The sequence below is a fragment of the Protopterus annectens genome, chromosome 16.part0, assembly GCF_019279795.1.
Source record: "Protopterus annectens isolate FY-2018-M chromosome 16.part0, PAN1.0, whole genome shotgun sequence".
In the NCBI taxonomy this organism is placed as follows: domain Eukaryota; kingdom Metazoa; phylum Chordata; order Ceratodontiformes; family Protopteridae; genus Protopterus; species Protopterus annectens.
In genome coordinates, this window is record NC_056750.1 from 372,039,507 (window position 1) to 372,053,396 (window position 13,890).

Below are 13,890 nucleotides of genomic sequence, written 5' to 3' on the forward strand. Positions count from 1 at the left end.
AACTGTGATGGGTTTACTGTTTGCAGGTTACCTATGTCCTCATTTATCATGTCCATGATGATTCTTTCCATGGCCTTACATATGAGACTGGTAAGAATTATGAGCTTGTAGTAACCCAGATCACTGGTTGGACCTCCTTTGTACAGGGGAATGACTGTAGCCATCTTCCGTTCCTTGGGCACAAAACCTGACTGAAGACTCCAATTGAAAAGTAATTCAAGTGGACAAGAGAGGTCATATTTCATGCTATTTATTAAACATCATGAGACATTATCAGGGCCCACTGAGGTAATATTTTTTGGCTTTGGAAATGAATAGATACTAAGTACAAAAGACAACAGTTGTTATAGGCATGTAAATCAGTTAGATTAAATGAAGAGCAGTAACATGATGTGAAGAGAAATGGATAGGAAATCAGGTTCAGGTGATTCTACAGTCTAATTTTACTTTCCAGCCTAATTAAAACATGTAGGAGAAGGGCTAGGGAAGGAACGCTTTGGATGTAAAAAGGCGACTGGTTAGAAATATAATCAGTAAGGACAGGAGCAACAAAATGGTTATCAAACTTCATAGCCAGCAAAGCAATAGCATCAGCAAAATAGTTATCAGGCCTCAAAACCAGAAAAGTAATATTATTTTATTTTATTTATTTAACATTTATTTACTGGGAAGATGTCCGACTAGGCAGAGTTGCCTGTTTTCAGCGGAGGCTTGGGGAGAAAATCTCTATACAGTAGTACATAAGATATTAAAAAATGTAGTATTAAATACTGTATTAAATACAGAAAAATACAGAGATAAAATAGACAGTAAGTAGTGGTAGAATACAGTTTAACTCAATAATAATAATGATGCACAGTGACCTATAGACAATTGGAGAATACAACATTATCATGTTTGACAAAATTTGTAGTTAGATGGATCTTTTTGGCTGTTTAGAACATACATTTAGCAGAAACAGTATTGAGACTCTTGACTGTTTTTTGGCTCATATAGAACATACATTATGAGAAACAATAGTGAGACTCTTGACTGGTTTATACGTTTGATAAAAATAGCTCCATTTAGTGTTTGGTGGTGAACGTATATGATGGTGGTATACGTAGATACACAGGAATACACAGTAAACTGAAAGGGTAAGCAGCACTAATAGTTGAAATAAGATCGCCATCTGCTTCATTGACTAGTAGTGCTAAAAGAGGTTAGGTAGGTGAAGAGGAAGTGTGTGTAGTAGGGTTTGTAGGTATTACCCAGGGCTAGTACATGCAAACCAAACACTTCACAGAGTGATACAGTCTAAAACACTACTAGAGCCATTGAAAAAAATAATCGTTAATGAAAGTTAAGCACTTTCATCCCCATAAAACTACAGACTTCATCAGAACAAGAATACTTCCACAGCTGTTGCTTTTTAAACATAATTAACTAATCACATGATCATGAACATTTACATTTTCCACTTCTGGCTTTTACAACCACTTTACTCTAAATAAACATGAATATATATATATATATATATATATATATATATATATATATACTACATAATATCTAACACAAATCATTTGAGTATAAGAATAAAAATTAATAAATTCCTTTAAAATGCTCAAAAAGTACTACTTATATATAGAACTAATAACTAGAAGCAATAAAAATCTTTAAATAAAAAAAAAAATTGTTTATGTATATCTTTTTGTAAAAAAAATATATATATATATATATATATATATATATATATATATATATAAACTATAAATACAAAGTAGCAAATATATATAAAATAACATCATATGTTTTGTGCCCTTTTCTTTAAAATGGTGATGTTCTGATTCATTTAACCCTGGTAAGGAAGTCACCTTAAGTCGAAGTTGCCAATTTAACTCTCTTAATGCTAATTCATTCTCCCAAATGAGAAAAAGGGCTAGTACAGGAGCACAATCATGAGTTATTTAAGTGTAACTTAAGAAGACACTTAAAGTCACGTGTGTTATCTAGTGAGTGGATGTCAGGAGGGAGTGCATTCCAGGTTTTTACAACAGAAGTAGCATAGTGAGAGTCCCCAGAATTATATTTGCTTTTAGTTATATCAAGTAGTGCTTTGTTGGTGCTTCTTAATGGTTGATTGCTAGTATAATGGTGTAGGAGTCCCTGTAGGGCTGGTGTTTTCTTGGCGTGATAGAGAATTTGGTCAGCCATGATAAGTTGGTTGAAAGTTAGTAGGTTTGGTAATTCTAGCCAGGATAGATTTCTAAGGGATTGGAAGTGATGGGATCTGTATGGTGATTCGGTAGCAAATTTTAATATTTTTTTTTGTAATAACAGATAGTTTATTTAGGTTGCCTTTGTTTAGATTGGTTAGTAATGGGGAGACATACAAATGTGTGGAGAGTAGGTGGATTCTTGCAATGATGACTTTACTTTCAGAGGTTAGATAATTTTTGCATCTATAGTGGGCACTTAACTTGTTGTGAACCTTTATGATAGTTTGTGCTAAATGTTTGTCAAATTTCATATTGTGGTCTATGATTACTCCTAGAAGTTTAATATGGGTCACAGGGGAGATGGGGGCATTATCAGAGGTTGTTATTTTAAAAGATGGAATTGGGTCAGAAGCCTTAGAGGGATAGAACAATGTTAGCTGAGTTTTTTAGGGTTAAGTATCAGTTGTGAGATAGAAAAACATTTTTCTATTGTTGAAAAGGATTCTTGGGTGATTTGTTGTAATTGCTGGAGTGTTGGGGCAGAGCATATTAGAGATGAATCATCAGCTTATTAGATCAGGTTGGCATGGAGGGTAGCTTTGTGTAGGTTGTTGGTGAATATGGAGAAGAGAAGGGGTCCAAGTATTGATCCATGTGGGACACATAAGTTCACAGGGAGAAGGGGGAAAGGGTGTTTTCCCCTATTTTATGGTTTGTTGATGGTTTGAGAGATAATCTTTAAACCATGATAGTATTGAGCTGTGAAAATTGAGATCTGATAGTGCAATTAATAGTTTGGAATGGGTAACTGTGTCAAAGGCTTTGGATAGGTCTATGAATATGGAAGAGACAAGATTACCTATGTTTTGCTGTTGATTTATGGTGCTTGAGAAACTAATAAGGGTGGTAGTGGTACTGTGGTTTGGGCAGAAACCATGTTGCATTTCAGTTAGGAGATTATTAGTAAGTAAGTAGTTTAGTGTTTGGGAGTGAACGCATTTCTCAAGGATTTTGGAGGGGGGGGGACGTATGGCAACAGGAAGGTAGTTAGTTAAGTCAGTCGAGTTGCCACCTTTGTGAATTGGTATTATACGAAAGGTTTTTCAGAGGGATAGTATATGTTGTTCAGCTATAAACCTGTTTATTAGGATAGATACAGGATAACAGATTGCTTTGGCAGCAATCTTGAGGAATTCACCTGGGAGTCTATCAGCTGCTAGAGCAGTGGATTTTTGTTTAGTTAGATATTTATATATTGTGTTAGTTGGGACTGGTTGTAGGGAGAAAATATTTTGATTAAAGGTTGGCATTTGGGAGTTAGCTTGAGTTGTAGGAGAGGTGGTATTATGCAGATTTTGAATGGTGTTGGAAAAGTACGCATTAAATTGTGTTGTGATGGTGGTAGTGGAGGTATCAATATTAGGAGGAGGGGTGGTAGTTTACCCAAGCTGTAGTATTTTATTTATGGCTGCCCAAACATTTTGAGGGTTAATTTTGTGCTTGGCTTGTATATCAGATTAGTAGTTTCATTGTGTCAATTATTATTTGTTTTTTAGATTTATTTCTTAGTCCATGAAAGTTTTGCCTATTCAGACTGGTTTTGTTTTGTTGCCAAGATTCTCAAGCCTTGTCTTTCTGTTTTAGGAGTTGCCAGGTAGTTTTGGTAAGCCAGGGGGCATAATTGGACTTTGTTCTGGTTGAGTATGTTTAGGAAAGTAGAGTTAAAGTAATCCACTGTTCTGTCTAGGGGAAGGTTTAAGAGGGGTGACTAGGTACAGTGATTCAAAGCTGTTATAAGGTCCTGGGCTTTGAAGTTTTTTTTTGTATAGCATATTTGTTGAAGTGTGGAGGGTTTTATGGGTTTTAAGTGGTGCCTTAGAATGAAAGTAGGTTGATGGTCTCTGAGACTGTCAGGTAGTGTCCCAGAGTTGTAGGGTTGAGTAGTCCGATTGGTGTAAATCCAGTCAAGAAAGAATCCTTTCTTGGAGGATTTATCAATTCTGGTTGGTGTTTGGATTAGTTGAGTAAAACCATGTAGGTTAATGTGAGTGGTGGGGAGGGGGGAAGATACATGTGGACCAGCTAATGTTAAAGTCTCCTAGTAAAAGTGTTTCATGGGGAAGGGTTTGGGAAGACCAGTGAAGAATTGCTTCTAATGTGTTAATGTTGTTGTTGTTGCCAGGGGGAATATATGTACCAATTATATTTAGTTGCTTTTGGGCTTTGAGTTTAACCTTAGTAAAAAGGATCTCTGTATTATTGAATATAGGGGATTTAAGTTTATAATGCCAAGTGTAAGGTTGCTTTTGTATAGGATGGCAATCCCACTGCCTTGTCTGGTTATCCTGTCTTTTCTGAGTAGATTATACCCTTGGGGAAGTAACTCATTGTCAGTATGTGGCTTGAGCCAGGTTTCTCTGAGAAGGACAATAACAGGGGAGTATAAGGACAAGGTTGCATGAAGTTCCTCAATTTTGTTTACTATGCTTCTAATGTTGATATTAAGTACTAGTAGATCTGTCATGCCCCGTAGGAGTTTAATGTAGATGTGGGTTGGATTGGGAGGGTTACTTGCAGAACCAGGATTAGGGTGAATGTCTCCGCTGATTAGTAGCCGAGATGCAATGTGTAGAATGTTTTTAAGCATTTAGATACACATAGGAGGAATTGTAGAGATAAATGATGTTTTGATCTATAGTGGAATAGGTTGAGTAAGGCTAACTGGCTGAATAGTGATTTGGTGGTTCTTGGTGGAACAGATAAGACTGTAGAGTCTTGTTTTAGGAGGGCAGGGCTGGTGGGTAATCAAGTTATTAAGTTGGATCCATTGTTATTATGATATGAAATGATGCTGGCAGTAATAGTAAATCCTATGATTATAAATAAATGTAATACTGTTGTACTATACATTATTCTGTAGTAGCCCTGCTGTCATTAGATTTGAGTATATTATTTTAAGGTGGTTCGGGCTAATAAATATATGGTTGAAAATGTGGAGGGTTTGCTGTACTAGGTTTTACATTATAAATTGTTTGAATGTAGGGAAACTGTGGGTAGTGGAATATGTAGATATAGTGATAAAATTAGGGTTAGGGAATAGTTAGGGGTTATACTGGTTACTCTAAGCGGAGAAAAGTAAAGGTGGAAGTGGAGACAAGGGGTGTGAGCTGATTAGAGAGAAGTAGGAAGGGGTGTGGCTTATGTAGGTATAAATATAATGAAAGAGGGTGGTGGGTCAGAATGGGGGTAGGGTAGGGGAGTGAAGTGAGCCCAAGTGTAGCCAGGGTGAATGATGCAGACTGAAGCCTGGGTTTGATACTCAGCAAGAAACAATCAGTGAAGCAAGCTACGGACTAGGTGAGTCTGTAAAGTAGGTAGTTGGCACTTAAATATAACAAAAAGTAGTCAAAAATAGCACAGAGTGGGCCCAGAAGCTCGCAAGACACTTATCAGATCAAGTGACTGCTGAATAATGTGCACAGGTGTTAGTGCACTGAGCAATTATACTAGTTGCCATTACTAGTGCAAATACAAGATAATGCAGTGGTGCAGAGATGTTCATTTCAAGTACAAAACATAATGGGGCAGGTGGTTGGAATTTAGTAAAACAGGCTAGATTTGTGGTGAACAAATGGCATCCCGGTGATGTGCTATGGCTTATTAAGGAACAGGTAATTGGAGTTAAATCAAATATAAACATACACTGCAAGGTTACACAGTATTTTTTTTGTCAAGTTCTTTGTCCATGGAATGTGTTAATCTCACTTTGCAAAATGTGTCAAGGAGACTGGGACCTGCAGGATGCTACAAGTGGGAGCAGAATAGTAGCTTCTGACTGTACAAGGTTACACAGTAGTTTTTTATCAAGTACTTAGCTGATGTCCACGGAGAGTGTTAATCTCACTCTGTAATATGTTTCAAGCAGACTGGGACTTACAGGTTGCTGCAGGTGGGAGCAGAATAGTAGCTTCTGACCTGTGGAGAGGGAGAGAGATGGACGGTTAGGTTGATATGGAGAAACAGGTATATGACATATAAATACATGAAATATATGATAAAGAAGGGCAGAACAATAAGTAAGGTAATGTGGGACAGAGAAGGATGATAAGTGAGACAAGTATAAGAGGCAAGAAGCTGGAAGGAGAAAAAGAAGGTAGGGGAAACTAAGAGTAGGAAAGCTGATAGGCACTAGGAGGACACAGCTATTGCTAGCCCATTAAATAGTCAAAGTGTCTAGGGGCATAAGCATATTTAACAGACCAAAGTTAAATAGATAATTAGTAGCAGAAGAATGTGGGTAAAGAGACAGACTAAGGCAGCTGATATACAACCCAGAATTCAGAATAAGGTGGAGTACATGTACAAAGCTTTCATAGCAGTATGTTCTAGAGATGCTATGTGCAAGAGTGCAACAGGGAATGCTGTAATATTACAAGAGTACAAAGCTATAGTATGTCTACGGTACTAGCCAACATTCACTTCTTATATTTACAATCAAAATCTAATAACAGTAGTCTAAATAACTCTTCATAGTAGTCAAACAAGATACAGCAGAGTACAGACTATGCTACTGTTATGTGTAATAATATAACTATGAGGTACGAGCAACTGGTCACACTTGTGAATATAGACTATTCCTGAAAAAAAAAGAATGAGTCCTAATCATCATTCAAAGCATATATCAAGCATGCTACAACAAATTGGACAACAGGAACTGGATTAGTAAGACCTAGCTATGAGCTATCGCTTAAGCCCAAAATATCACTTCACATGGCAAAATATATACTTGAACACACACACACTAGGCATAAGTACAAATGGTAGTACCAACAGTTACCATTCAGTTCATATCATTACTCATTTTTCCTAAAATAAAGAGCATTTCACATAAAGAAAAACATAGCAATAATGAACAAATTAGTCAATGTGACTTATTGTCATACTAATTTGTCCACTTGTACATCACTGGTGAAGCGCAACAGGTATCCTAGCATGGAAAGGGGATCCAAAGATTGCACAGAATCCCTAGGGTTGCTTTTTAAACTTCCAAGGCATCATGGGAGATAGGGATGTGAGTGAAATCATTGGGTGCAGAAAGATGCACTGGTGGGAAATTGAAATCCGGGTTTGATACTCAGCAAGAAAGAATCAGTGAAGCAAACTACGGACTAGGTAGGTCCTGTAAGGTTGGTAATTGACCCTTAAAAATAAAAAAAAGTTGTCAACAATAGCACTAAGTAGGCTGAAATGCTCACAAGACAGTTATCAGGTCAAATGACTGCTGAATAATGTGCACAGGTGTTAGTGCACTGAGTAATTATACCAGATGCCATTACTAGAGCAAATGCAGGATAATACATTGGTGTAGAGATGTTTATTTCAAGTACAAAATAAAATGAGGCATGTGGTGTAGAATTTAGTAAACTAGGCTTATTAAGGAACAGGTAATTGTAGTTAAATCAAATATAAACATACGCTGCAAGGTTACACAGTAGTTTTTTGTCAAGTACTTTGCCGATGTCCATGGAGTGCGTTAATCTCACTTTGCAATATGTTTCAAGCAGACTGGGACTTTCAGGTTGCTGCAGGTGGAGCAGAATAGTAGCTTCTAACACTGCAAGGTTACACAGTCATTTTTTGTCAAGTACTTTGCCGATGTCCACAGAGTGCATTAATCTCACTTTGTAATGTGTCAAGCAGACAGGGACCTGCAGGATGCTGCAGGTGGGAGCAGAATAGAAGCTTCTGGCACTGCAAGGTTACACAGTAGTTTTTTGTCAAGTACTTTGCCGATGTCCACCAAGTGCATTTTTCTCACTTTGCAATATGTGTCAAGTAGACTAGGATCACACCTCATAACCAGAGAAGTAATTGAAGCTGAAAGTAACTTTCTAATAGCACTGGAGTTGTGCCTGCTAATTACCAAGACAGATTTGGGGCAGATAGTGCAGTCTTTTGCTTGGCAGGTGAGTTATACTTCCCAAGCAATGAGATTGGATGGAGATATGGATACAACAGTCTTCACCCTCTCTGGCAGGTAAGTTTCCATTAGCCAGGTAAGAATGCATTGTGAATATAAATGGTATAGTTCTCTGTTGGACGTGAGAGTTACTGTTGTCTAGAGTTAGACTGAGGTACAAAGGACATGACCTATCCACATCAGAGGGTTCTTTTTTGTCCATGCTTGTGTGGGTTAAGGCACAGGTAGAAAAACAGCCATACTGTATGCTAGAATTGCCCTCATCTGGTGTTTACATGTGCTGGGGCACAGATGATGTAGTCTCCTGTAGGGCAGAAGTAAGATACTCTTGTTTGTTGTTAGGATAGATTATGGTACAAAAGACACAACTCCTCCATGTCAGTAGAGAGTATTTTTCTTTCCATTGTTGGTATGGATTTAGAGTAGGGGTTACAACATCCATCTTGTATGACAGGAGAGTTACCCCTGTCTGATGTCAGGATGAGTTGGGTATCAGAGACCACAGACCTGTGTGTCCCAGAGTTGTTCTTATCCATTGCTAAATCTAGATATTGTTTGGTTATGGTAGTACCATTTGTTGATAAGTGTGCTAACATTTTAGTTGCTACCTTTAAACCTGCACAAAAAATGCCAGGAGTAGAGTGGTCAGCACAGTTGTTTAACATGTCCACTTGCAGTGCAGCAGGTATTTGTACTGGCACTATAAATATCTAGCTATGAGTGAAACTGGTAGCACATTTAAAGTCAAAGCATCATGTATCTTAGGGGAGTGGATTCGTGGAATTATCACAGAGTTTGATAAGTTAATTAAGTGGGTTATTGGTGGTATGTTATGTGTAGGAGAGAATAATAATGCCACACTAAGTGTGCCAACTAAGTTGAATGGTAAGGTTGTAATGTTAGTCCTGAAAAAAAAATGATTACACTAGCTAGACAAAGATCAATATTTATAGCGTAGTTCTGATTACTTTTTTCCTGGTATGTTGGTTCTTTTCTGTCACCCATTAAACACTGCAGTGCAGAGCTTTTTTTTTTTTGGCTTTGTTATCATAGCATGAATATAAACTAAAGAAAAAATCCCCATTGCAGTTAGCTGGCAAAAAATGTTAATCCAAATTTCCCACACCAAACTTGGAAGACAAACAATGAGACTAACAGTTTAAGTACATTGCTAGCTGGATTTATGAAAATTTAATGAATGGCACTTTAAGTAAAGAGGTACATGATTTTTTTTCTACAACCTGAGCCAGTTTTAGGGGTGATATTTGTTGTACCCAAAATTCACAAGGATGGTAATGATCCACCACTGAGACCCATAATTTCAGCTAAGGAGTTTATGTTAGAATATGTTTCTATCTTTGTGGACAGATCATTGAATGATACTTCCTAGGTTACTCCCTCCAACATCAGAGATTCTTTTCACTTTAAGGAGAAGGTGTTGAGTGTTGCTGTTCCTGATGAAGCATTGTTGGTATCTGTGGATGTCAGATCTTTATATATGGTTATCCCACATGACAAGGGAAATAAATGGATTTGTAATATGCTTTTGGATGACAAAAGGTATGGAGTCGATATTAGATTAATGAATGAATGAATATACTAATGCAGTCCTTAAGAATAACTTTTTTTCTCTTTTTAAGAACAACATTTTTTGACGAGTAAAAATGGTTTCCATGGGGTTACCATGGTACTAATTTTGTTAATTTGCTGATGGCTATTTGGGAAAAGCAGTACTCATACAACATTACCTTTTAGAGTAAAGTGATTGTATTGTCATTTTATTGATGGCATTTCTTTTTTCATATGGAAAGTACACAAGAAGAATTGGATGGATTACTTCACTATATTAGGTTGTCAACTGAATGTTTGACATTCACTATTGAAGTCAGTAATGAACACATAACTTCTTTAGATACTTTAGTATATATGCATAAAGATATCTCCAAGTTGGAGGTTTCTGTCAGCTGCAAAAATGCAGTCAGTAATTTGTTTTTGACTTACAATAGTATGCATCCCATCTATATGAAAAATAATATAGTGAAAAATACACTAAATAGGATCAACAGTTTAATTACAGAAGTGAGACAGAGTGCATATATACAAATACAAGAGAGATTCAAAAGGAGGAGCTATCCTGAAAAGGCTATAGAATCATTGATATTGAATGGGGGGGGGAGTGAAAATATCATTTGTAACAACAGGGCCAGTGCCAATTATTTATGGAACAACAATAATAATATTAAACTGGAAACAGCTATGATTCTCACATACACAGTGGTCCAATTAAAAACATTATTAAAAATAATTGGAAGATTGTACATGGGTGTGCTGCGATATTCCTAAGGATGGGGTTTGTCCATGGTTTATTAATAAAGGAAATAAAAGTGTGAAGGACATTCTTGAGTGTAATACTTACATGCTCAGAGGTAGAAGGAGCACTTTTAAATGTTATCCTTGTATTATGTGTAGATATGTCCAGAAGAGTTCCAATTTCTACTGTTATAACACAGCCAGGACTTACTCCCCACTTGGAAGTTTTACTTGTGCCAGTGAATATGTAGTCTACATGGCCGTGCGCATGTTTTGTCAAAAAATTTATGTTGGTAAGGCTAATTGGAAGCTTAGAAATGGAATATACAAACATATTTATGTCATTAAAAATAGTGATCATAATAATGCACTTTTTAATCATTATTTAATATATGAAAATTTAAAAAAATGTTTGAAGTGTTAGACCATGCACTGAATAGAATGTGGGGGAGGAGGTAGAGACTTTTTTTTGTTTGTCTTTTCGGCTTTTCCCGGTTAGGGGTTGCCACAGCGGAACTCCGGTCCGCTAATGATTGGCAGTAGATTTTTATGGTGCCGAGTTGCCAGCCCAACGCCCAACCTTCAGCAAAGGCATGCCCATTCACGCATGTCTTTTGGAGGCAACTCGACCACGGGGAGGACATGCAGACTCCACACAGAAGGCACTCCAGCCAAGAATCGAACAGGAGAACCTCTTGCAGTGAGGCAACAATGCTACCACTGTACCACCGGAGAGGGTAGAGACTATGATTTGGAATACAGAGAATATAAATGGCAAATTATTTTGAATGCAAGTACACAACAATTTTAGAATAACAGTGCTAATTTAAAATGTTATTTAACAGCGAGAAGGAGATTTTTTTAAAGAAAAGAATGAGTTTTTGTGGCTTTAACACCATTAATTGTCATGTTGCATTAAAATGTATGCTTCTTGAAGACTTGACTTTACATTAAAAATATTAGCTTATTTGTGACTTCTCCAGAAGAATGTACATGAGGAAACAAGAAAGCATCTTCCAAAATTCAAAATTGCAGTCAACAGAAAAACTTGCCTGTGACAAAGATATAGAGGGAGACAGAGAAAGATAGAGGAGAAAGAGAGAGGGGGGGGGATCAAGACTCTTAGCTTGGGGGACACCTCAGGGTTTTCCTTCTCGCCCAAATAGAGCTGTTTGTATGAGCTCTGAAGATTGTATTCTCTTCTTCTATATTAGTGAAAAGTAATGCACATTATATCTTTTCCTAAAATTGTTTATTGTCTAGACTATCTGATAATTAGAGTTTGCAGTATGTCATCTGGTGTTCATTCCTTTTATTTTACATTTTTTGAGTAATATTATATATATTTCAGGCAAAAATGTTTCGTTATAGTTGTTTCAAGTAAAGAGTTTTTAAATTACTGTGGCTGCTGATTTATTAATTTATAAGTATTGAATCTGGTGAACTGATCACTGTTTGGAGTCTGTCAATCAAAGAGTGGCACTTCAGAACTAAACACTACCATTCAGCTACTTCAAGATTGTTATATTTTATGGGTAAACATTTACTTTTGTTCATGTTTTTGCTGGTTTTGTCAGTGTATTCTGGCTGATGGTAGCATTAATAGGAATTAAGGGTTAGGGTGTTGGTAATAGACAGTTATCATAAACTCCCCCCTTTCTGGAAACTAGTGTGTGTGTGTGTGTGTGTGTGTGTGTGTGTGTGTGTGTGTGTGTGTGTGTGTGTGTGTGTGTGTGTGTGTGTGTCTGTGTGTCTGTGTGTGTGTGTGTGTGTGTGTGTGTGTGTGTGTGTGTGTGTGTGTGTGTGTGTGTGTGTGTGTGTCTGTGTGTGTCTGCAAAATAATTTTAGATAAGACTGAATTACTGTTTATAGGATTGTACAGGAGGCACTAAATTATTTGTATAATTCTGAAATCATGGGGAATAAGGGGTTATAATTGTGATCTGCAGCTGTATAGTGTAAATGTTTGAGTGTTGTGGGTATGGGCTGCCACCAAGGCAGCAGTGTGCATTTATTGTATGCCCTTAAGACTTAATACCGTTCATATATTAACTGGCCTGCAGCGATGCTCATCATGGGATCATAGCCCTACTCATCATTTGGTGGCATCATGTTAAATTTGTATGCCCATTCACTACATATTTCTGGTAACAGCTGTGAGCAGCAGTGTTTAGAATTTGTAAAACCTGCATAGCAGTTTTGTCACCAGAAAATGTGCCCCCTTTCAGCTACAAGATTAAGATATCATAGTATCTCTTGTGCAGCACGCATTTCATTTTTTAATCAGAGTAGTTTTGAAACAGGCAACAAATGAGCCCTGTTTATTATGAAAAAATCTCAATGTCACAGCTGATCAAAGAGTGCAAAGCATGGGGAATTTTGTGTACCAGTATGTCATGGCAGCCATGTCGGGTATGGCTAAGGCTTAGGCTGTTGAAAATTAAACAGTCTAGTAGTGGTTATCACGCACAAATCAATAAAGCTTATCTCTGGGTTATCCTGAAATTCATCCTGTGCTAAAGAAATTGGACTTAAAAACGGAAATGAGACAACCTGAAGCAAATAAGAGAATGAAACAGCTTGTGATATAAAGGCAGCAAGAGCAGACAGAAAGAGATTGAGTAGACTGAGAAAAAATCAGAAGCAGCAGCACTAGCACGTGAGGGGGGTGCTTGCCCTTTGTCAAAGACATGGATGACAGGACAGGGTAAAAGCCAAGCCATTGCCAAAGTCAGTAATAAATTGATGTTATGTAGTCTTATCTCGCCTACATTCTTACCCGTGGGTTTGGAGCCGAATATCTGCTCCGACTTGGCCTATTTTACTAGCTCAAAAGTCTCTGATTGGCTGGGCTAAGAGGGTATCCCATGGTACACTGCTCCATATCCCCAGATCTCATTTGCTGCTTGTAGAGCTCAGACGTGGTCTCGCTTGGTTGTGGCTAAGTACCTTATTTTGACTTATTTCTCTTGAGAAATTGGTTACTTTATACCCAAAAGCTATTTTAATAGCTATATCTTGCTGCTGTCACTGTGATTGTGTGTTTTCTTTGTGTTTTGTGATATCCCTAGCTGTTCCCATGGGTTAGGCCGGTTTTAGTTGGAGGACCTAGTCCTCCCTTAGTTTGAGATTTTTCGTGTGTTTGTTCTCTGTGTTGTCTTAAGAACCATTTTAGTTAGAGGTTCTTGCAGTGGTGTCGTTTTTGTTGCTAATCGTTTATTTAGGGGTTCGCTGAGTCTGTGTTGTACTGTTTGCTAGTGTACTTGTGGGCTTTCCCGCCCGTTTTGGAAAAGTTTTGTTAACTGTTCTCTAGAGTTAGCAGATAATGTCTAAGGATCAGAAGGAACATAGGCCTTCTGGCTTTAAAAAATGTTCAAAATGCAGATATAAAATGTCCAT